A 25,595-nucleotide genomic window follows, 5' to 3' on the forward strand; every position below is an offset into this window, starting at 1 on the left:
AATAATAAGAAAAAAAAGGATATACTCTAAAACAAAATAAATGTGGCTCGAGGAAATAACTTCAATTATTGAGAGAGTGGCTACGTGTGAGTGTACTTATGAAAAACAGAGAGTAATACCAAGGATTTATTGAAGAGTCCTCTTAGTTATTGGGACCGGTCCTTAGGACGGTCAGTACTAGAACTGATTAAAAAAAAGAAGAAATATAGTTGATTTTGGTCTTTAAGAACCGAACTTTATAAGTTTTCGGACTGAAATGTAGAACTAAACTGGACGTGGCCGAGATTGAACTGGACAGAAATACAAATTCCTCAAGAACGAGTGATCCAAAACTACTGGATACTACCACGAGGGATCAATAAACAACTATTGAACACACATAAAGGGACTTTACTGTTATAATTTTAATTTTACAACTCTATTCGAATATTTTTTTAAAGTATGTATGTGTATATGCAAATAAATTTGCAAGGCTATACTTAAAATACAATTCTTCAAGCCTTTACTTGTAAGAATTAAAATGTAAATGTACAAAAAGTGTTTTATCTTGACTGATGAATGGTTTAAATATGTAAAGTTAATAACATTTTACTCACAAAATGAGTTTTACATAAACCAATAAAGTTACTTTATGAACGCATAGATATGTACAATAAATGCACATGCTATGTTAAAATGAAGATATAAGTAAAGTATTAACATTGTTTATGGCTTTATTTTTAAATTCTCCTCAGTCTATGTACTACATAGTAAAAATAAACGGCTTAAAACAGATACTCTTAAATTAACAAAAACAGAAGTTAAGTAGCTGATGGGTAGGGTAGTAAATCTTCAATTCTCATTAATGACGGAGAATAACGCTGATGAGTTATTAGTGGAGGTGTATAAAATATGTCCTAGAAAGTGGGAGGGGATTTTTCTAGTTGGTAGCATTATAATAATTTTTTATTTTCAAAAGTTTCTATCTTATTATTTAATTATTGTAGAGAGAACATAAAAGTATAAAGTAATAAATAGTGCACCTGTTTAAAAATTATCAGGGTGTTATTTGAGTTATTATTTTCAACAGGAGATAACATCTAAGTATTGAGTTACTACATTTAATGTTAATACTTTACTTATATCTTCATTTTAGCATAGCATGTGGACGGTCAATTCTGAGTGGTACATCACAATTTGTTTGCCTGAAGTCTCCGGAGAAATTGGAAAAGCGAACAGGAGAAGACGAATAATTGTTCTCCATGACAATGCGAGCTCTAGGCTCAAACATAGGCTCAAGCCCTGACTTAGTACCGAATGACTTCTTTTCATTTCCGGCACATCAAGAAAAAAATGCGTGGTCAACGATTTTCTGACAATTTTTGATGGGCCAAAACTTTGAACAACAATAAAACCACTTTTGATGGCATTTTCATCCAGATTTTATATAGCAGCCCGACTTGGTACCGAATGACTTCTTTTCCTTTCCGGCACATCAAGTCCAGCTGAAAAAATGAAACGTGGTCAACGATTTTGATTTTTGGTTTCGACAATTGATTTTAAACGCATGAAAAAGTGTATAAATCATTTTTGCTGGAGAATATTTTTTTTTTTGAACAACAATAAAACCACTTTTGATGATACAGGAAAAATAATCGCATCCCCAAATTAAAAGTACGATAAATAAAACTTATGTAAAAGTATTTTTTATGATTATTAAAATATTTTAATTGATTCTGCATCTACATTTCCATTTTTAACTTACAAAGACAATAATAACTTATAATATAGAAAAATAATATATTTTTGATGAGATGTTTTATGATTTCAAATATATTATTGACTTCAATTAATTGGCACAAAATTTACCCCCCTGATCATTCCCTTAAGTAATCCATCAATATCCTTAAAGTAATAGTACACTAATGAATTTACCTATATTGTGTTGACTCACAAGGAACATACTAATGTATAAATATATATTTCTAAAACTATTGTTTTCTGTGCATTATACCATTTTCGAAAGGATTCATGTTGAATAATAATGATTTTATTACCATCATTTTGGGATGATTGATCATTCATTAAATTGAAATACGAGTATTCTTTCTCTTTCGTGAGACTATTGAGAATTAAGCTTGAGTTTTCTTTAACGTTGTAAAAATGTATGTAGAAAATATGAATTTTATGCTTCGTCAGATAATATATTAAAAGATGGTCATTTGTGCACAGTAGAGTGTCTACTTTTTAGATTTTTGGTAAAATACAATTAAAATTTATTTAAAGTTTAAGAACTAAATTGGACAGTGAATAGTATAATCATGATAAAAGTCATTAATGTTTAAATATTTTTATTGAAATGAGCTGAAAAATCCCTGGCTTTTTCACACAGATGATGCATTTTTTAAACTCATATCATTTTCAGTTAGTACTTTTATTCAAAAGACATTTGACAATATCTTCTTTAGTTTATGGATATTATGCAAAGATACTTTTGTTATTTCCAGAAAATAATATGGATCAAAAACAATTTTGGGTTTTAAGTTTACATTGCTTTTTGATGGGCAAAAAGCACTATTCTAGGTGTGTAAAGCTTGAAAAGTGTAATGATGACTCAGTTATCATAATTAGAGTATATTTGCTGTTGAGGAATTCAGCGTTTAATTTGGCAACCGGTATAAGTCCTACCACATCCACATGTAAATTCCTCCAACGGCTTTGATCATAAATTTAAGGACCGGGTTAGTTGTTCGGTTGTTCTTGCAGACCAAAAACTTACCTCTAACAAACTCGACTCGGTCTGCGGAGTATACCACATTGATTATAAGATTGTCATTATGTTCTCTGCTGTTAAGCAGTTTGATCCATGTTCCAAGATATTGAACTATAGGGGACGGAAGTCCAGTCTTTACGATAACTGCAGTAGAGAGAGTTCTAAGATACTTGGGAAATGAAGATTTTATCATAGAGGCCCGTACTAATGTTTTGCCACAAAAGACAAACAGAGAGAAGACAAGGGTAAAATATCCTTCTGTTGGGTTTCTTGAAGAGTAATGTCATCTGTTCTATGATGAAAGATAATTTTGAAAAATGAATTGGCTCCAAGTCTGGGGATACAAGTAGTTTGTTCAATGTACCCATGATGATTTCATAAGTCTCTTCATTATTCAAGAACTCTTTTGATCCTAAATATGCAGCAATATTGATTACTTTAGGTTACTGATTTGATGACATTAGCCTTTGTGGTAAGATAGTGGGTGACTTAACTATTGCTTAGTGTATGATGCCAATGAAAAATTTGAAAGGTAAGGTATTTTTGGATTTCAAGACTAGTCTTACTATTTTGATATTGTCCCTACCTTACGTCGATTCCAACTTAACAAGGGATAATTTGGAGGATTTAATTAGGATAAATTCCGACAGTAATATTTCAAGTATCAACTTATCATAAAGCTTGTGAATGGTTAACACCTCTTCTTCTACCAAACATTTCGAGACTTCCTGACGCTCTTTTTCGAGATGGAGTCGTAGGACCCTAGTGTATACTCCGGTGGGTCTGTCAAGAGTCGGAGGAGAGAAGAGGTAGAGCGGAAGGTTTGGCCACCCCTTAAGGCACAGCATCCTTTTTCAGTCTCCCGAAAAGTTAAGTAATTCAATTAAGTACATATATCAATCCTTGAATTAGTTATATTCTATATTTTTCCTTAAAGTAACATTCTACATAGCCTTATACCAAAAGATAATACCTGTTTTCGAGCTTGTGCTCAGGAGAAGCATTTCGTGAAATGGAGGCTTAACAGTTTTGAACTCTAAGTAAATTTATATATTTTTGAATTCATTTTGAGATCCACTTTCTGTTTTGCAACAGCCCTCTCCCATTTGGATTCAATATCTAGATTTGTAGTCAAATTGAAACAGTAACATTTTCTTATAGTAAATATTATAACAAAAATAATGTCATTATTAAACGTCATCACACATCACCCACCAGTACAGTGTTCAAAATCAAATGGGAGAAGACTGGAAGGTGAACTGAGACTCTAATCATATTTCGTCTCAACTCCCAAAGCTTATGTGGAGGGAATGAAATCGCAAAACATATTGGATGGGATGACATTCAAAACACTTCAATGATGATTATTGTTAGATTAGGATCTTTAAAAAGGATGAGGATTCTACGATCATTTTTGTTCTCGAATGTTTTGAGAGTAAACCTTTGATTTATGTGCCATTTTTGACCTGATTCAAAACTATATTACTTTTATATAATTCTTTTTATGAGAAGGCTTCACAGGTGGTTGGATGGATCTTTTTGGATGCTCTTTTATCACTCTGCTAGATTCATTGAATGAAGAAAAATTCTGGACTCTTAACGAACAAAATAAACTATTGATTCTCCCAATCATTAATGTTAAATGTATAAATTTTTGGATTTTTCTCAATAAGAATATGTATCGGAAACCGATGAAACACCTAGATGGAATTATATATGTTGTATTTTTTTTTTTAACAACTTAGTAACTTTTTAAAGAATCTTAATAAGTCTTGGATTTTCTGTAAGGCTCATTGATTTCGTAGAAGTTACGAATTATAGAATAAATAAATTCTCAAACTTATTTTGAATTAGATATTAAAATATTTTAAACCTAAAATAGTTTTTACTGAATAATTATCTATTTTGTGCGTGTGCTGATACAACACCAACTCACACTTACCAACGTGGTTATTTCAGTTTGAGACATTCTTGTTCAATATTACATCAAATAGGATTGTTTTTATTGTTAGCTGGGTATTTTTGAAGGGAGTGGAAACCTCACAGACATAGTGGATGGAATTCATTTAGTTTCAAAGAAAAAATCGATGTAGATCAGTCTCATTTAAAATTTGGACATGATTGAAGCTATAAATGAATTGCTGATGACGTCATGTCATGTATAGAAGAATCAATAAAAAATTATCAATGTGTATTATATATAGTGGCCAGAATATTATACATCTTGATGGTATGTTAAAAAAACCGAAAATTAACTGGGTACCCCTGACAATTTGAGTAATGTTGGGGGAGCAGTTTAACTGGCATGACGCGTTATTATATAAGCTGTGATTATGCCTTAGAGAGTTGGAAAGAAAAGAAACACAAATCCAACTCTGTTTATAGAAAGAACATAGGAAAATAAAACACTCTGATGTATATCCTTAATTCAAATCTAAGTTCAACGAGGACTTCCCAGCAAATCATCATTGTTGTTCTACTTCTTTCAAAAGCATACACAAAAGTTCAATCGAACTCCGTGGCTATTAATGGGGTATAGACCGGAATGGTTTGACTATGATATTAAATATCAACCCATAATTGTCTTCATCAAGCATGAATAACTTGTCAAGTGTACAAATAAGATGAAAACGACACAGCGTGGATCATTGATGTTTTGTCTTATAATGGCAATGCTCTGAACAAAGGCATAGCGAGTTGATCCTTTAGATTTATCTATGAAATTCCAAGGCATCCACACGTTTTTATTTAACAATTTACATTGATATCATCAATAATGCAAGGGTTAATTGCTAAAATTGTAAAATTATTGTAAAATTGTTATAATTATAATTGCAAGACTGTATTGGACATAATTGGATTCTATATTCTGAAGAGTACCAAATATAACTTTATTGACATCGCCGATAACAAAAAAATTTTAAACACGTAATTTAAATTTATATTCATGTCACATATTTACCAAAGTTTGATAATGAATAAAATTCTTTGTTTTACTAGTAAAACGTAGATCTTATGTTAATTTGATAGTTTATAATTTTTCTTTGTGCATCTTACACTAAAAAAATTTTCCTATATATATTTCCACCTTTTACATATATTTTCAAACAAATTTTTGACTTATGTTTCGTCAAATACATTCTTCATTGTACTTTCAAGTCCAATATCAGTCATTTTTCCATAGAAGAAAGTATAATAAGTATACATGAAAAAAAATTCATACTATCGTATTTTAAAATTATTTAATATTTCTATAATAGCATCTAAGGGGTAATTACGTTAGGCATTTGAGAGTAAATATATCTTTCTTGTATTAGAGGAAACTACAAACTTGAGAGTGATCCATGACTTCAATGATGTTTGGTTCTTAGATGGTTATGTTTGTGTTGCCCATATCTCATTAATTTGGAAGGTATTTAATGATTACTAGTGTTTATGTATTAATTATAAGCAACATTTTTGCCTTCAATTTCAGAAACGAAAGACTGAAGTTTTTCCCAATGAAATTTAGCTGCCGAAAACTTTAAACCACATTTTCCAATTATGTGGTATATCACTTTTCTCGATCATAGTCTGGACAGAATAGCACCACTCTGTTCTGATTACTTCTAAAAATACAAACAATATCATCTCTAAAGTGAATATTTTTTTTAGAATTCAGGTGATCTAAAACAATTCACTCTTACGCCAAGCACATCAACTCAGTCAAAGAATATATTAATTTTATAGATGAAAATAAAGATGTAATCCAAAGAGAAACATATATTTTGAAGAATGAACTACTTTTGTCAGAAATATTGTTTATTCAAGACAATTTAAATCCTATCCAAGTCACCATTGAAGTATTTGAAAGAGAAATTGTCTTTACTCCCAAAGACAACAATTATAGAAAATATATACCAATACACTACATACATTTGAAATTTTCAAAGCTAATGTCTTTACGCGATAAGGACGAACAAGGGATACATTACATTTAGAGAATTGGCATCTGAAACCATCAATCACGATATAGAGTCCGGGAAGGTTTTCAGTGTGTATACTATTTTAAAATTATTTCTAACTTTATAAAAAAGTGATATACTATAAACTGCAGATATTTTTATTTTTAAATCTAACTTGTAATTGATATTATGAATTAATGTAGCTGAGTTTTCTCTTGTTAGTCGATTTAAATCAGAAAATGAATTTAAGATATAAACACGTACGTAAAATTGACCAAATTTCCAGACAATTGTAACATAACATTCAGATCCAATCCTATAAATCCCTATAACCCTGATAAAAAGCCAACACGATTTTTGGCACAATGATAACCCTAAATATGTATAACATGTCGCCAAAGTTTCATATTCATAACAGTAGGGAATTTTTTCTACCGGGCCGTGCAAAATTATTTACCGATGATGTAAATATACTTTTTAAGAGGTTTTGTGGCAACTTATCTGATTGTTTCGTATTGTTACTGTTAAAATAAACAAAAATCCTTCCTGTGAGAGCGTAACAATTTCCACACGTGAGACCATGTCCAATCAGGAAACAAAGAGGATCGAAATTGCAGCCCTCCTCCGAGCGGGAGTGCCTCATAACAACATTAAGGAACAGGTTGGGGCCTTGTTGAAGACAATTTACAACATTTCCAAGCGCTTGGAGGCTGGGGGTGATCTCAAGCATTCCCCTGGGGCTGGCAGGAAGCCCACTGTCTCAACAAGGCAAGTAAAGGCAGTGTTCAAGAGGACTTCCAACAGGTCCATTGCCGACATGGCCAGAAAGATGGGAACGTCGACATCAGCTGTTTCAATGGCATTGAAAAGGGCTGGAGGAAAGTCCCTGAGGCGTACTGAACGCCCTCTGCTAACTGAACGTCAGCGAGAAGTCAGACTTGAGCGTGCCAAGAAAATCTTGAATGATATCAAGAGCTCATCTGGACGCATCATCATTTTTGAGATGATAAAACTTTTACGGTCGATCCTGTTTTCAACAGGCAAAATGACCGCTATGTGGCAACAACAAAGCACCCTGCTTATGTGATGATGTTGGGTCTCGTGGCCTCCAACGGGAAGGCCATGAAGCCGGTATGGTTCCCCACTGGCTACAGATTAACAGCGGAGGTTTATGTGAAGGTTCTGGCGTCCAAGGTCCTTCCGTGGATCCAATCCATAGTCGGCAACTCTCCTTGGGGTTTTCAACAAGATGGAGAACCCGCCTACGCTTCCAAGAAAGCTCAGGAGTGGCTCAAGGACAACATGAACTTTTGGCCCAAGGACTACTGGCCCCCTCAAAGCTCAGATCTGAACCCACTAGACTTCTCTATCTAGGCACACGTGGAGACCAAGGCCTGCAAAAAACGACACAAGAACATAAATGCCTTAAAGGCTGCTGTCAACAAGGCCTGGGCCTCCATGGACGCCGATTACATCCAGCAAGTCTGTGGCAGCTTCAAACGTCGCCTGACCAGTGTCATTGAGTCAAATGGTGGCTACATTGATTAAATTTGATCACAAACTATTTTATTCTTCTAAAAATGTATGAATTAATTGTTTCTCAAGTCATTCGAAATGTCATTATTGTCCGCGATATGTTCTGAACAAAAATCAGTAAATAATTCTGTACGGCCTGGTAATTTTTGATCAAGTACTTGCTATTGTATTAAAAAAAAATTAATCAAAATTGAGGTCATAAGAAATTTGTCGGAATGAGGGTGGGCGTATCCTTCTCTCTTCCCTACCGCCCGCAGGGGCGGTGGTAGCGTTATACTATGGGGAAGCTTCTCTTCCATTGGCATAGGGAACCTCATCAAGGTTCAAGGAATCATAAAGAAGGAGGATTACATCAAGATCCTTGATGAAAAATTGAAGGAGTCTGTTGAGAAACTCCCACTTTGCCGCAACTGGACGTACCAGCAGGATACAGATTCAAAACAGAATACTAAGGCAGTTAAGAAATGGTTCAAGGATAACAATATCAACATTCTAGAATGACCGAGTCAAAGTTCAGACTTGAATTCTATCAAAAACTTGTGGGGAGACTTGAGGACATAAGTGATGTCTAGGAAATAGACCAACCTAACCCAGCTTGAGGCCTTTGCCAAGGAAGAGTGGGCCAATATTCCTCTGGACAAATGTAGGAAGCTTGTGGAATCGTAAACAAAATCGTCTATAAAATTTATAAAAAACAAAGTTTATGATATTGCCTATTAATACGTATGGGGGCTATAGGGTATGAATAATTATGAAGATATTATTTTTTTAGTTATCCATCAATTAAATACCATTGAAATCAAAAGTTCTTTAAATTGTGCATAGCTGTCGTTCATTCACTTCTAGGTCATTTATAATTTATAAAAAAAACTTGTGATAAATCCATTAGATATATCACAAAAATTAACAAGGGTATGAAATTTTTTTTCTAAAATCAGTTATTATTTCGAATGTCCAAAAACGAGTGGATTTTAATTTTATTCAAAATTAAAATATTTGAAGAGTTAACAATGCACATGTATTTTATAATAGGTAAATGCCAGGATATATCTGTTAAATGCATCGGAGTTAGGGGGAAAAAGTGTCCACGTACGTGGGGCTTATGTAACGGTGGGTTTAAAAAATTCCATGGAATGATAAAGAATATTAGTACTTATGTAATATTTAATTGATTAAAAGGTTGTGAAGATTTATTTCTTAAATCATTGTGTCAAACGTTAATACCTAATAATTACAATGGAAATGTTCGTTATGTGTGTTCCATAGCTCCTGCAATTTTGTGTAAAAGTAAGTTGAATTGTGGTGCATTGGGATTTTCAATTTATTTACATATTTTTCTATGTTTTGTAGAGATAAGCTACCCTATGAAGCTATATGCCATAAATTGAACCAAATTTGGTTTAACACAAAAGATACTTATCAATTATAAATGCCAAATATCTGTCAAAAACATTCAGACTTTGTTAAAAGCCTTAGAAAGGTTCAAATAACAAAAGAACCTTTTTACATATTTGTAAACTTTTTTAAAAAATACTTTAAAAATAATATATCTCTAATCTTAAAATTCTTTGTAAGTAATTAGATTAAACAAATTATAAATATCTTGCAGAAATTAAATATTTGAAACCTTTTTGCATTATCAGAAATATTTTTTTAAAGCATACAAGTCTTAATAACAATATCGGTATTCTTATTTATTGGATAAAAACTAATGATTTATACATGGGTTTGCCTAATTTTATCATAAAATACTCAATCATTTACAAATTAATTAACATTTTCAGATTACCGTTAAATAATTACTTTTTGTATTCTTTTAGTATTTAAATATCACGGATTTTTTTTTTGTTTTTAATTTTAGAGAGTTATAATTGTACAAGGTGGTCCAAATAAATTGGGAAAATCTTAAAAGGCTTATAACGAACAAACTAGATTAGGTAAAACCATGTTTTTTATTTTTTTGAAAGTATCCTAAATAAAATCCGATTATTCTTAATGAAATCCACCTCATGTTGGAAGCTTTGACTGGCATGGGCGACCTCTTGCAGATCCAGCTTTGTAATTGTAATGGTTATCGTTTTGCATTTTTAATCTACATTCCCTGGATGAATGGAGTAGCCCAAGAAAGAAATTACACCTTCCAACAACCCAGTCTACCGTCCCACAAAGCTAAAAAAAGAGCAGGATATTTTGCACACAAAATGTTGTCACCTTTAGAGCCTGGATTTGATTTTTGGCCTGCAATCACCCCGGAACTGAATGTTGACTGGAATTGCAATGATAAATTCCCCTATTATTTGGTTTTATTATCTTTTTCTTAGTTAATTTTTTTTTTATGTTGAGATGATAAGTTTTTAAATTGGATTAATAAATATTTATAATTAAATGCCTTACTTGGGTGAATAAATTTAAAACCATAATATTTAATTATATTTCTTTAAGTGCGTCTTCCCCAAAAAATTTAAAATAATTCTTATCAATTATTTGCTATCTAATTTAAAGGTATTATAAAATAAAAATACGGGAGAGAAGCAACAATATTTTTTTAAAGCAAAAAATTTCCTTTCTCCATAGCTGCTGTTTGTTAACGTATCGCAACCAATAATACAGTGTAGGAAAGCTGATAAATTTGGAAACGTTTTTATATAACGATTCAACATCATTTTCCAGCAATATTTGCTTCATAAAGGAAGTGGGGTCTAAGATTTGTTGATGTAGAGGTACATGGATGATCTTAATTTAAAATGGCTCAAAATGTTATGAAGTAGTGTAGATATATGGGCTTTCAAGCTAAAATGTTGGCTTAAAGAGGATGTTGGGAGCTCCTTTGAAAGGAGAGCCTTTATGGGGCCAAAGAACTGCTAGAAGTGTACAATAAATTGAGATGTTTCTGGAATCTTAGGTCAGACTCGTAGGAAAGAATCCTAGTTTCCCTCTTATAGCATGTGGGCACTATTGAGCCTCTAAATTTTAATCCATGTCTCAAATTGCGGGTTAATTGTTTGGTGAAACGGGATAATAATGGGAGAATATCATTTAGGGTGTGGTGATCGTCCCATCAAAATTTTTACAGTCGATTTCAAGGGGATACAGAACAAATGAAAAGATAGCAAAGCATTGATCGACCCACCGACTCCATTGTTTTTTTAACTTGTGACAATTACGTCAAAGACAATTAGGGGTGCATTGAAAATCGCAAAAACTCATATGTCTCTCAATTGTAAGAGGGTGCTCCAGTAGACTCGTGATCTGATTTAGTATTTTGGATTCTTTTTCTTCTTATGAACAAAAATGGCTCTGATATCAAATGCTACATCCACAATGTATACTACCAAATCAGCAGTGGGGAATAAATGCTGCACTTTCTGTGGTTTGGCGGTTGAAAATTCAGAGCACTTCTTCTTCCTATTTCCGTCCGTACGGCAATTCATTAACGGAATGGAGAAGATAAAACAAAAATAATTGATCAACATAATTTCTAATGATGATTGGCTAGTGTCAACGGCGTCAAATCACCCAGAAAAATTCAAAATAGAAGCCTTGATAGCAAAAATACAGTCAGTCATGTACACGGCAAGAACTAATAAAAAGGAAAACCTCAAGGGATGGTCAATATAAATGAAGGAGAGTTTTAATGAAAATGGGATGTCGGTAAAATATATAGAAGTAGAGTGTTGAAATTTGTGTATAAAACTTTTTTTTAATTCGTTATAATGAAAAAAAAAAATTATTATTGAAGTATTGTTGGATGTATTACTTTTAATTTATAATACGTATTTTACGAAAATAAATTAAGCTTTAAAAAAAAAAGAAGTAATAATGGCTTTATAGAGCTCTAATAGGCGAGGTACGATTTTCTATGCATTTTAAAAGGATATATGTTATCATTTTGAACATGAATATGCTTATGTTTTAAATCATACGAATAACTAAATTATATATGTGGAACTATCTAATTATATCATTCATTCCATTAATTCTAACAAGAAAAGGACATTACCCCATATAATTTAATTTAAATACACAAATATGTACATACAAGACAGTTTTATTTAATTGTATGACTAAAATGAAGTAAACGAAGAAATTATGCAGTATGATTCCGGGCTTTTTAAATTGTGTACTTAGATATTACATATATAACTTAATTTAATTTCATTGTTCTTGGTAATACATACATACATTTAATTTCTTATTCTTATTTTGGCAAAGAATAATATATTCATTTTTATTCGTTCGTTCAAGTTATTAAATTTTCATATTATACACTATGTTCAAAGCAGTCTATATATCATAACTTTTGTATTTTTATACCATTTTTATTACATAGACCGTACATAAAAAAAAAATTTCAATGAACTTCGTTTTTTTATTTATATATAGTATGTCTAAATATCCTATTATAGTCATTAAAATTAAATCCTTGGCTCAATATCTTTTCTTTTTGCAGATATTTTCATATGGTTACATCTGACTAAATAAAAATGTATAAGAATTATTTAGATGTAATATATTTTGATGGATTTGGAAGGGAACTTATCTGAAAAAAGGGATTAATTTAATTTTATTCAATCAAAGCTTGGATTGTTAAATTGAGTATGCATGCCAATTGAGTTTTATGATCCATGAACTATATTTTAGGGGGTGTCAAAGACAAGGTCCAAAATGTTCCACTATAAAACAAAATATTTTTTTTTTTGTAAACAGGTGACCATTTTTTAACAACTCATAAACATAGGGAGTTAGCTGTAGGGGCTTAAACCATCCCAAAATTGTGAAATTTTGTCAAATTATTGATTAGTAGAAAACATTTAACATTCAAAATAGGAAGAAATAAATAAAAAAAGGCATATGTTAAAATTAAAATACGAACAAAAATTAAGCCCATTTTGAAATAAAATACTCTTTGAGTCTAGACCCACAACCTCTAGTGCAGTTAACCCTTCGCTGGTTCCAAAAGGTGTATGTAAATGTAAGTATTTTTAGCGTGCGCGTTTTTGTTGGCAATTTGACCTGTGTTTTGTTAGTTTCTAAAGCTGTGATCATTATTAAGGAGAGAACATATAAGTATAAAGTGTAAGCATGAGTGTATGAGATCACAAATGACAGAGAGTGGCGCTGAAGATATAAGATATTGGTGAGTTATAATGTAAGTCTTCGATGAAATGGAGGATCGATCTCGGATAACTTCCTACTAATGTCAATTTTTGATAAGGTGTGGGGCTTGTGTTTATTTCCATTTTTTCATAGCTACAGGTAACTAATCTAATAAAACGTCATGACAGCTAAGGGGCTCTTCTTTCAAGCACTCTTCAAACTCTCATGTCCAAGGGCATTGTTAAACATAATGATAACAAAGCAAAATGCACCATAACTTTTGATCAAATTCAGATATATAACTAAAATTAAATATTTAGAGGTCACTCAACACCAATTAAGATACATATCTAAAATTAGTTATATTCAAGGCGAGAATATTTTATACATAAAACTCTACCGAGTGCAAACTCTCATTTTAATTATAAAATTGTATTCATTTTGATAAAAAAAAACCCATACAATATTTAGGTTAATTCCTTCAATTGTTGTTAATCAAAAATACAATTGCATTTGATTGAATTACAACGTATTCTTCTTTACATTGTGAACAATTATGTTAATACACGTACAAACTACTAAATAATTCAATTTCAACATACTTTTCTTTAGTTTGCTTAGTAAAAAAAAACACATTTTTATCTTAAGAGGTATACCGGGTGGTCCATGAAAATCTAAACACCTACTAATTAAATATTTAATGAAGGTTGAATGATTTAAATACATTCATACTTCAATATATTAATGCATAAACAATTAGTTAAAAAAATAAACAAATCTGAGCTCTGTAGTTACATACAGTCGAGAAAAGAACCCTTGAAGGTGATCAAATAATTTCCGTGGGCGCATTCCAAGTAGTTGGGCGTCTTCACGATCACCATTTAAGGCATTACTTGTCCGACATGCTGGAAAGGAGAAATGGTTCTGTCAGAATGAGACAAACTGGATCCGGAGGAGCTTAAGAAGTAATCCCAAACCGTCCCTCAAGTATATGAGTGGGCCCATTGAAGAGATCTTGATGTTTCACACCAAACTCTCCAAAGAGCTATAAAAAAGTTGGTGGAAAGAGCCTCGTTAGAGTGGAGAGGCCAATTATACACCAACAATGAAAGAAACCCATCTCTACCGTTACAAGACTCTTTTGAATACTATAGCATATCCCTAATTCCAACCCCTTTCACGATACCTTTTAGATGCGTGGCGAGGTTAAGGCCTGCAGTTTAAAATTCAAAGTATTCCGATTTTAATGTACCACTCTGTACATTTATGTATACTGTACTAAATTATATTTTAATTTTTTATAACAAAGGTTTTATATTCAAAATACAATACCTATAAATATTTGGAAATCTAGGATATTGGTTGATGTATACATAAAGAGTGTGTAATGGAAAAACTAAGTATGGCGTTAAGAAAAAGGAAAACGAGTGTGTGCTTTCTCTTTTTTTTTTTTCATTCATTATGGAAAAAGCTGTGAGTGACTATGTTAGCATCTTCCTATAAAAGAAGAATTCTCACCCATCTTTGGTGTAAATTGTTTAAAAGTTTAATATAAATAAATATATTTGAACTTAATGACCATTATAATATTTTCTGATTAGTAAGTTCTTCTCTTTATAGCAGTATTCATTTTCTTCCTCCAAAAACATAAAACAGGGAGCTGATATTCAAAAGAGTATTAATCCAGGTGTACCCTATATCTCGCTCACGCCTTCTCTTTATGCTTTTATAAACAACTCATCTCGCTATGTATATATGTACACCGAGTTAGACTTTTAACTTTTGTTTTTATAGAACCATTAATACAGTATGTTTGACGAAATATCATTGATATTACAAAATTTGTAATGAATTAGAGATGGATTTTAACAATTGAAAAATTAATATTAACAATATCAGATGGTTGAAATAAAAATAAATCTAATTGATCTTTTTGTGTTAAAAAGAAATGATTTAAATTCAGACCCTGTCAAAAAAATTGAACTTGATGATGTTTATTAGTTAGTATGCACCACAAAAAAAAAAAAAAATACATGTAATCCTCTCAACTTTTAAGACAAACCGTGAATAACCAATCACATGATTAAAACAATCACAACTTGTCTTAAAAGCTGAGAGGATTTCAAGTTTTTTTCAAAATGTGTCACATCCTAATATACAATTTAGGTTTGTAAATTGTAAGCATTTTTGTACGTAAAAAAAAGAAAGAAACCAAAATTACACTGGTAGCCTTGACAAATTGAAGAATGCCTTAGAGACAGCTTATCTGTCATTACGTTTGAGTAGATTAGCTAAAAACAGCTATAAGATAAAGGAATTAAGCACACATCTCACTCTGTATCCAGTAAGGTCATAGCTAGGAATTACTCCACGGTCGATCTTCTTTTCTACTCTCCGTCCATCAAGGGCTTACAAATATAGTCCATCCCAAAACAATCCTGAGCATTTCTCTACGTCATTCTATTTAGAAATTGGAAACCGCGGAAGTGGGCATTGAAATTCAATTAATAAATTCAAAATTATAGAGATCATAATTGTAGATGAAAGGACGCATTATGTGAAGGAGGCTGTGAGTTTGTATTTCTTATGGAATTAGGGTACGAGAGAGACTCGAAGTTGATCGTTGGACTAAGGTACGAGGCCAAGATACAATAAATTGTTGTAGTGCCTCACAATAAAATGTGATCACCTCCGGTTTCATCCCTCAGTACACGGATCGACTCTAAGTCTCTCTCCCCACTGTGCCTCGTATACTCCATAAGAGCCATACATAATGAGACCTTCAATTTACTTTCATGATCCTCCCAAGTTATGAAAATATCTTAAAAAGTCGAAATCCCTCTCCTATTCTAGTATATAAACAGTCGACAAAAGTCCCAAAGCATGTTACATAACTTTCATTTGAAATGATCACCCTTATCTTGACCACTCCCGAAGTCTCTCTGTAAAAGATTTGCATTCTGCAAGCACTATGTCCACAGGGATGGAGTTCTAGGCAGCTACCAGTTTAGCCTTCAGGTCGTCCAAATTCTTGCTGGGGGTTACACAGGATCTGCCCTCTAGAATGGACCTCATGGAGTAATCCATGACGTTTAGGTAGGGGCTGTAGGGGGGGGGCAGACTGTCTTATGCCAGAAACCACTCAAATTGGCTTAACAACACTGCTGCATCTCTGTTGATGTTTGGGAGGGAGCACCATCTTGTGCACAGAACACAAACCGTCACAAACACCAAGGGGGACTTCCCTGTCTCATTCACGGCCAGACCATCAAAGCCTGTAGTTTCTGTACTTTGTTGACTCCATAATCACCCAGCTCACCTTTTTCGCCATAATCCGGTCATTTAGGGGATTAAATGCCTATTCCCTAGTCTAATCTCCTCATTACTGAACAATATGTTGTGAGCCATGCCAGTGTTCAGCTTCTGAAGAATGACATAGTTTCTTTCAAGTCTTTTCGTCTTTACCTTCCTCGAAAGTGTTATTGCCCCTTCAATTAGTAGGGATACATCTCGAGGTCATCTCAGATAAGGTATCTCATTGTGGATTGCACCCATGTTGAAATCCTTGCACATCTTGGTGATGTTCCATTTGGGTTTTCATGCAATCCTTGGCGTCTTTCTTGACCTCAGTCTCCTACATCTGTGTCTGTTCTATATATATTGAGTCTCCTTGTACCTCTCAATGCTTCACTTTATATGCATGGCGTTGATTTCCAGGCTCTTCAGGTTCCTCAAGATGGCTGGTCGAGATTTGCCCTCAGGTACTCCTTCATTATAACCTCTCTCTTAGCTTCCATTGTGGTTAACAAAACAGTTATTTTATTCAAAGCTGTCTGTTTAGATCTAGTTTTGACGAAAATAGAGTTTAAACATAAAATATATTGCAACATTACATATAACTATATAGTTTCAAGTTAATTTAACATGAAACTGAACCCTGTATATATTATCTATTCTCTAATCGGTCAAATGGAGTTGCACTGACTAAGTTCAACTTAACAATTTACTCTATTTATATTTACTCCATATGACCTAAAAATCTTCATTAAAATCCATTTACATAATGTAGAGGGTTCGGAAGCAAAAGGTGGACTGTTAATAAATGTTAATTATGTAATTAGAAAAGAAAGGTTTTGTGATTTTCCCCTGCATATTTCAAATTTCCTGTCCTTTCTACATAAGTAAACATTAATTCACAAATCTTTCATTATGAGTGAGCAAGAAGCAAAAAGGCAGAGGATCTCACACCTTTTGGATGCCAAAATTGAGGTGGCAGAGATTATGGCCATTGTGAAGTGCTCCAGGAGCCTCATTTTCAAGATGGCCTAGATGAAAAAGGATGGAAAATACTTCTCAAGGAAAGAAAGAAGTGGGGAACACAATTTGAAAAGAGATTCGGAGTTTCTGGGAGACCTGAAGAAGAAGATCAAGGAGGACCCCACAAAATCTATGAATCGCCTCTCTAACGAGTTTGACATGGACAAGTGGACAATCCAGAGGGCTGTGAAGGAGGACTTAGGGTTGTCCTCTTACACAGGGAACCCACACTACCTGTTGACCGACACTCTGAAGGAAAGAAGACTACAAAGGTACAAGAAAGTTCGTGGGTGGAGCAAGGCAAATGAATCCACATTAAAAATTTCTCTGACAAGAAGATTTTCACTGTGGACAAGATCTACAACCATCGGAACCACTGTTGGCTTGGGAGATGCATAGAGGAGATAAAGGGGTTTTTCTGTGCAAAACATTAGGGCCAAACAATGGTCCGGGGGTCGTGGCGTCCGACGGCAAGAAGATGTCTCCCTTCTTTTTTTAGGCTGGACAGAAAATCGGCGAGGAGGCCTACTACAAGGTGCTGAGGTTCGCCATACTACCATGGCTCAAGGGTACCTATCCAGAGGACAACTATGTGTGCACCCAAGAGCGTGTACCCTCACTCACATCGGCCAAATCCCAGAAGATCTGCGCCGACAACACGGCTGATTTTCTGCACGAGGGTATATGGTCATCATGTTCGCCAGATTTGAACCCGTTAGATTTTGCTGTGTGGGGCATTTTGGAGAGAGAGACTAACGGCACATCCTACCCAAACATGCACTCCCTAAAGGCCTCTATTGTGAAGGAGTGTAACAATGTGTCCGAGAAGTTCATCATCAACTCCTGCAAGGCTTTTTTGTGGAGGCTGGGATTGCTGCTGAGAGTGGCCATATTGAGTGAACATGTTCACATAAGTCGTGTCTCAAAGTTTTAATAAGAAAAATTTCAAAATTATTTATCATAAAATAAAATTATTGACAATTTTCTAAAATGAGTCATTGAGTCCACATTTACCTTCCAACTCTCTATATTTCCTTTTCTAGGAACAACCTATGCGAAAACCGATAAATTTCTCCGCAGTGTATTTTCCGTGAGCTATATTGTTCCATAATAATAATCATTTCTTCACGTCGGTTCGCTTCGATTATCCAAGTTATATCCTAATTATTGAAACGTTGCAATGATCGAACTTCAACTTTCCGCTCTCGTGGTCTTCAATTTCGAGATAGAAAGATATACTATGAGATGCAGGCAAACTTATAGATTCTACACTTTAGATGTTCCCTCCTCAAGAATTAAAGAAGAATAATAACAGCTTCAAAAATGAAAAATATTGTAGAGGGTGCTGACAAAAACAAAACTTGCACGCTAAAAATGCTTTGAATTTACAACTCGATATAAATAATTGTCCACATGTTCACTGAGAGCTAATTTTATCTTCTCTTTAAAAGTATTTTGGCTGGTTGTGTGCTTTTATAATATATATTTTTTTTTTTCTCCCATGAATTATTTTCTCATTTTTGTTTTTGAATTAAATAATGAGGCATTTAGCCTTTGCTGGTTGAAATGGTTTATGCAAACTTAAATTATGTATATGTTGTCTACTTCTTTTATCTGTGGATGATTTATAGGAGCCCTTACATGCTATTTATTTCTATTTTGTATTTTTCTTTAAATAATTTTTATATTCACAACAACCATATAATTTATCACACTGCAAAACATTTTAATAAAATAAATCTTTTTGAAAATTAGTAGGCGTGAGTGTTGTTCAAAATTTCCCTTTTTGTCTATCTATTGTAAGGTTAAAATAAACAAAACTTTACCTAGGATATCTTTAAAGGAATATATTTGGTCCATGAACATAAAAATAAGTTAGAATGAATTTTCTCAAAATTTAGTATGGATTACATTTGTTTTATGATACGAATTATCTCCTATTTCTATTAACAAATTATTATTATTCACACTTTGTATGCATATCAAATGGCACTTAAGGTAGTCAAAAAGAATTGTCTCATTCAAAGAAGGATTCAATTATATATTTAATATTTAAAAGAGCTATATTGGGACAATATAATAAATAATAGCAAAAATTAAGAGGTATCTTAACTCATTCTACAAATTTTTAATCAAAGCATATGATTGACATAAATATGTCTGTTAAATACTTTTTAATCTCGATTCAAAGTATTTTTCCGTCAGGTTAAAAATGTTATTTCAATCAAAACAATAAAAAATACATAGTGTCCAACAGATGAAATAAATCAATCTTATAATCCTCACTATGTCTAATCCCAACATGTATGAATGTTGATAAAACAACAATCATTTTTATAAATCGTTCAAATATAGCAATATTGTAAAAAGAAAGCTTAAATATTATATTTTTCCGGAAAAAAATTTGAAAAAATATATTTTTTGAATAAAATTTCAAATAAAAAATTTTTTAGGAAAGAAATTCAAAAACCTACAGCTATTCACGAAAAAAAATTAATTTAAAAAAATTATAAAATTAAATTTGAAGTATAATTTTGATAATAAAACTTTTCTAACAAAAATGTTTGGTTTTTTTTAAAACAAAAAATATATACAATTAAATTTAAACTTCAAATGAAAACAAATTTCAAATATAAAACTTTTCGGAGAAAAATTTCAAAAATTTATAGCTATTCAAAAAATTTTAAAATTTGAAGGAAAAAATTTCTAAAATCCAATGTTATACTCAAAAAATAAAATTATTTTAGAAAAAAAGTTAAAAAATTAAATTTGAAATATTAAACTTTCAAGAAAAATTTCAAAAATTCATAGTTTTTACAAAAAATTAAATTTTACGGGAAAAAAATTAATAAAATTTCAAATATTAAATTATCTAGTAAGGAAAAAATATCCTCAATTTGGCAAGGGTTTGAATTTGAATTTCAATTAGAAGTTGGGTATATACCTTCTTGCCCTCCCCCTGAGGACGCCCCGGACGCCTTTGTATAGTGTTACTATTATTATTTTTGAAACACCAACTAGTAAACCAAATCTTAACACAATAATCAGTCGATCATAAAAACGTACAAGAAAATAATTCACTTCTAAAGTTGATGAATGTATTTTTGAAATTTATTTGGATAAAATAAGATATGTTAATTTCATTACAAAAAAATTAATATTGGAATTTTTTTTTTGGAGTTTTTTTCAAAAAATTCAATTTATTTGTAACAGCAGTGGGTTTTTGAATTTTTTTCCCAAAAACATAATTTTTTTGAAAATAGTTTTGAATTTTTTTTTCGAAAAAAGGTAATATTCTATTTAATTTTAACATATTGATTAATGAAATTTAATTTTCAAATTTGTATCAAAGAATTTAATTTTTTCAAAAAATTCCAAAACCCAAGCCTCCCTCCCAAAAAATAAAATTCTTTAGATTTTTTTTTTTCATGTGCTAATATTATATACTGGTGGTAGTATCCGGCATTGCCTCAAGTAATAAGTCCATCGTTGGATGGAATAGACTTCTCCAGACATATACAACTCTTTAGATATACAAATAACTTATTCAATTTCATTGAAATTTAAAATAAATTGAATACATTATTCGGTAGAATTATCAAAGATAGATAAATAAATACATAAGTGCTTTCAAGGAGGGATGTATGATGATTCCTTTCATCATAAAAATATTTTATACTTTATTTTTCTTGTACAAAAGTAGTTGAAAAGCTTCAAAATAACTACTACCCACTCCTAAGGAAATCGTTTCCAAACACATTATTTTCCTATTGAAAGAATGTAGGTTAAGAGCCAGTAAAAATATAAATAAAGACATATGCTCACAATTTGATGATGTTTTAACTAATATTCCATTTTTACTGAGATAATATTTAGTGGGTCCACATCAAAATAATCTTGAACAAAAACCAAGAAAAGATGAAAATCCCAATATTTTGTTTACTTCATATGGATGTAGAATGTACATCCTTGCAGGCCAATAATTCATAGTCATGTTTGAGTCGTTTTTAGACTTGTTATTCAAATTTACGGGATGAGTTATAATTCCCAGGAGTTGTATTTATAGTTTATAAACTATATTTGATTTAAAATATAAACCATATGTATTGGCTATTTCTAATTCTTTTATTGTGACAATCAATTTTAGCTATTTTAAGTAAATACAATTTACAACACATCCAAAAGGTTAATAAGAATAACACCGTTCAACAGCAGAAAAAGTATAAAAATAGTCTATACTCAAGTTATTAGAATTTGATCTCCTGTTTCTAAATATTGCCTTATTTTTTTTCTGTTTGACTCATGGCCTTCCGAAGAAGCCCCAAAAGGCTATTGTTAAGGTTCTAAGTTTTTTTGTGGTTTTGTTATTGAAGATACAAATAAATTATGTGAATATATTTTAAAACTTATCATGTATCATCATCTCTTACCTCAAGTTACCTTTGTTAAAAGTGAAAAATGAGTGATATTTATTCAGAGGCTCATAGCTTCAAGACGAATATATTCTAAAAGTTTTAAAGTATATCATTTGATAGCTGAAATTATTAACTTTAATTTTAAAAAGTGCCTCCCTCAAGACGCTCTACCTACATCAGTGTCGATTTGAGATAAGGCCACGCCAATATTTGAAGAATAAAACTCATTTTTGAATTCATCTCATAAGAAAAGTCCATATATTTGCATGCCATAGCTTAGAGAGAGAGAAACAAAGACAGAGAGAGAGAAAAAAGGAGGTGCTAGAGCTTAAAAGTGTGAAATCTCCATCAAGAGCAACACAATCATTCAAGGCATCATTTAATATTCACTTTTAACAAAAGACCATAAAATAGTCCTCCACAGTCTCAGCAATAATCCCTTCATTTGATTTGACAAGCTTTTTTTAAGTATGCGAACCACCAGTCGGAGCCAAATCTGGACAGTAAGTTGAATGTAGAAGCAAACGCAAAAAGTAAAAAGGTTTTTCGTAGACAATATGGTCATGCAACATAGAAGTAACATGATGTTAGTCAACTAACACAACTTCATTTTCCGATCATTGAAAACGATTATGTGTATTTTTTATAATATTTTCTTTTATTAGGGTTCATTAAGACGTCCTTGCATGAAGCATCATTGGTGTCTCTAGGATCACGTTTGAAATAGGCAAACACCCTTTAATTGTTGTTTCTCAAAAAATAGAGTCCCAGTAACAATTTTCAAGCCAATGCTTAGCTTCAACGGTATTTTTACAATCAAGAAGCAATGTAAAATTAGTTCCCGAAATTGTTTTTGATCCATAGTTTTGGATATAGCAAAAGTAGTATCACCTTTAGCACAATAACTCACCAACTAGCGAATAAAAATGTTCATGAAATTTTGACAACTGTCTTTAATACAAACTGAAAATGAAATGAAACAAAAATATGGCGCCGTTTATGTGTGGAGCCGGTACTTTTTAGCCTATGAATTCAGTTTGGATCCTTCCAAGATATCGTGTATTTTCTCTACCTTGTGTCCATCTGGGACGCACGCTCAAACAATCACAAAACTGTCTAAATAGTTTTGTCGTGGCTATTATTTAAATTATTTGGGCCAAGATTTTTTTCCATACAAAAGGAATATTTCAGAGTGAATGGAACAAATAAATTTTAAAAACATGAAAACAAAGCATATGAAAAAAAAAAAAAATTGATTTGTCTTATTGAGAAATTGTTTTCAGCAACACAATAGAACACTTGTAAATTGTATTTCATTTGATTTTTTTTGTCTGCTTGTCTTACTGCATAGTATATCTATAAGTTCTACAAAAATGTGTAAGTATTTTTAATGAGACTCGGTCCAAGTATGATTTTTTTATTTCTAATTCAGTCTTAAGTAATCTTTTTTAGACTGATTTTTCGGTCCAGACCGTCAACTAAAATTAAATCGTTTTAAAAATTATGGACCTTTCTTTTCGGGCTCAATCTAGAGATTGGGGAGGCAAAAGATTGATGTATCCCTAATTAAAATTTTATCATTGTTATTTTTTAATAGGAGGTTTTAAAAGATAGCTCAAACATCAAAATAAACAAGTTTTGTTTATATCCAATGTTTTCCTTCAATTATAACAACAAAAAAGGAAAAAAAAAAACCCCACTTGCAATCCCCTCTGCGTCGGTGTCATTGACAAAAAGGCTACAAAGACCCATGTCATTTCCATTTTTACTCCCTACAAAATCAAGAAGTCCATTATGTCCTCATACATCTAAGAAGAACTAAAACTTCTGCAACAATATTATGGCAGACTTCCATATGACCCTCCTCCAGGCCTGAGCTCAAATCTCTGGACTTTGAAGTTACTCGTGTCTTTGAGAGGAATTTCTGCCGCAATTCTGAACCAAATTAGGATTTACTCGGAGCAGTCATCATGAGAGTGATTCTTGTCTTGAACTCCTCGACCTTCATTAGCAAGAGCTTCCAACCTGTTTGGAAGACTGGCAAGGCTATTATTGCATGTGAAAGAGGACATATTGAATAAGAATTATTGTATTAAAACATAATACAAATTGTTTTTGAGTTCTCTTTTCTTTTTTTTGAATCCCTGAAAGTCCTTTTTTTTTTTGTAATTTATTCAAGTTTTGATCATCAATCTATATTAACATAATTTATCTCCATTGCTGATTTATGAGCTAACACATTTAACTTCATGTGGTAACACACATGACGGCATCAAAAATGTATTCATATAATCGTTCTAGACCAAATTTTCCATTGAAACCGAACTTCTTGATAGGAACGAATTAGTCATAGAGCGGTCCTTGATTTCCAAACAGAACTACAACACTAGTAGTTGTACAATGTACATATATATGGACAAAAAATCGTTTATTTTTTTTTCTTCCTTTGTCATAAATCTGCCACTTTCTTTTTCTTCTTCTTCCACCTCAGTCCTTGTAATAAAGGCACAAAAAAAGATTTATCCATTTCTTCTTTCATTGTCTTCTGCTCTGGGGATATTATATTTATATTTACATATATATTTATCTATTTAAAGTAATCATAAAAACACTAATTTTTACAAAGGACACACAAGAATAGCTGCTAGTAGTGAAATGTTTCCTATAATTAGTTATGTAAACCCGCCGGGTTTTATTAAGTTCAAACCTTTATTTTTTAAGCATAATTGAGTAGAATAAACTCGCAGAGTATTTGGAGAGCCTGACAATTGCTAAAAGGATGAAGAACAGATTTAAATAGTTGGCCACTATCTTTACAAGGATATATGAAATAAAAACATCTCGAAGATATTTGAAATTGTACTTTGAACTTTTTACCATCTTCTACACCAATAATATGTTTTAAAATTCAACTTCCCCAAGACTCTGGAAGTACAAATCCAATTGTATAATTTCTTCATGTCATCAATGTTTAATTTTTAAGTATTAGGGAATTTAGAACCCATAAGAATACAAATACACTTTGAGAGGAAATAAAAACCAACCACAATTGAAAATGGAGCAATTGTTTATTTCATGGATAATTAAAATGTTTTGAGAGAGCTTTAATCTCCAAATAGACTGGATCCATCAGGTTTTTCAAATAATATTTTTTCCTAAAATATTTACTAATCATATTAACTATCGTACTAGAATCATACATAGGCTGACCTTTCTAGAGTACCCTCTGTACTGCACCCCATGTAGTGGAAAGTGATTTAATAAAACCATTAGAGAGGTCAGAACTCATCATTACCCACTAATGAAAAGGTGAGCTGGTGAACTATTCTCCACTATTGTTCTGCTTTAGATAAAGAATAAATAAGATCTGTTTTTAAATTTTTTGCAACAATCGTTGCCAAGAGAACAAGTCCTCGACCTAAATGATTTTTTTGTCTACTTAGACCAGAAATATTTGATTTATCAAATAGGTAAGACACCCATTTTATTTCTCCCTTTAGGCATATGTAGGTAGGGATGCTGCATTATATAAAA

This window comes from Lepeophtheirus salmonis, chromosome 2 (genome assembly GCF_016086655.4).
Source record: "Lepeophtheirus salmonis chromosome 2, UVic_Lsal_1.4, whole genome shotgun sequence".
NCBI classification, from domain to species: domain Eukaryota; kingdom Metazoa; phylum Arthropoda; class Copepoda; order Siphonostomatoida; family Caligidae; genus Lepeophtheirus; species Lepeophtheirus salmonis.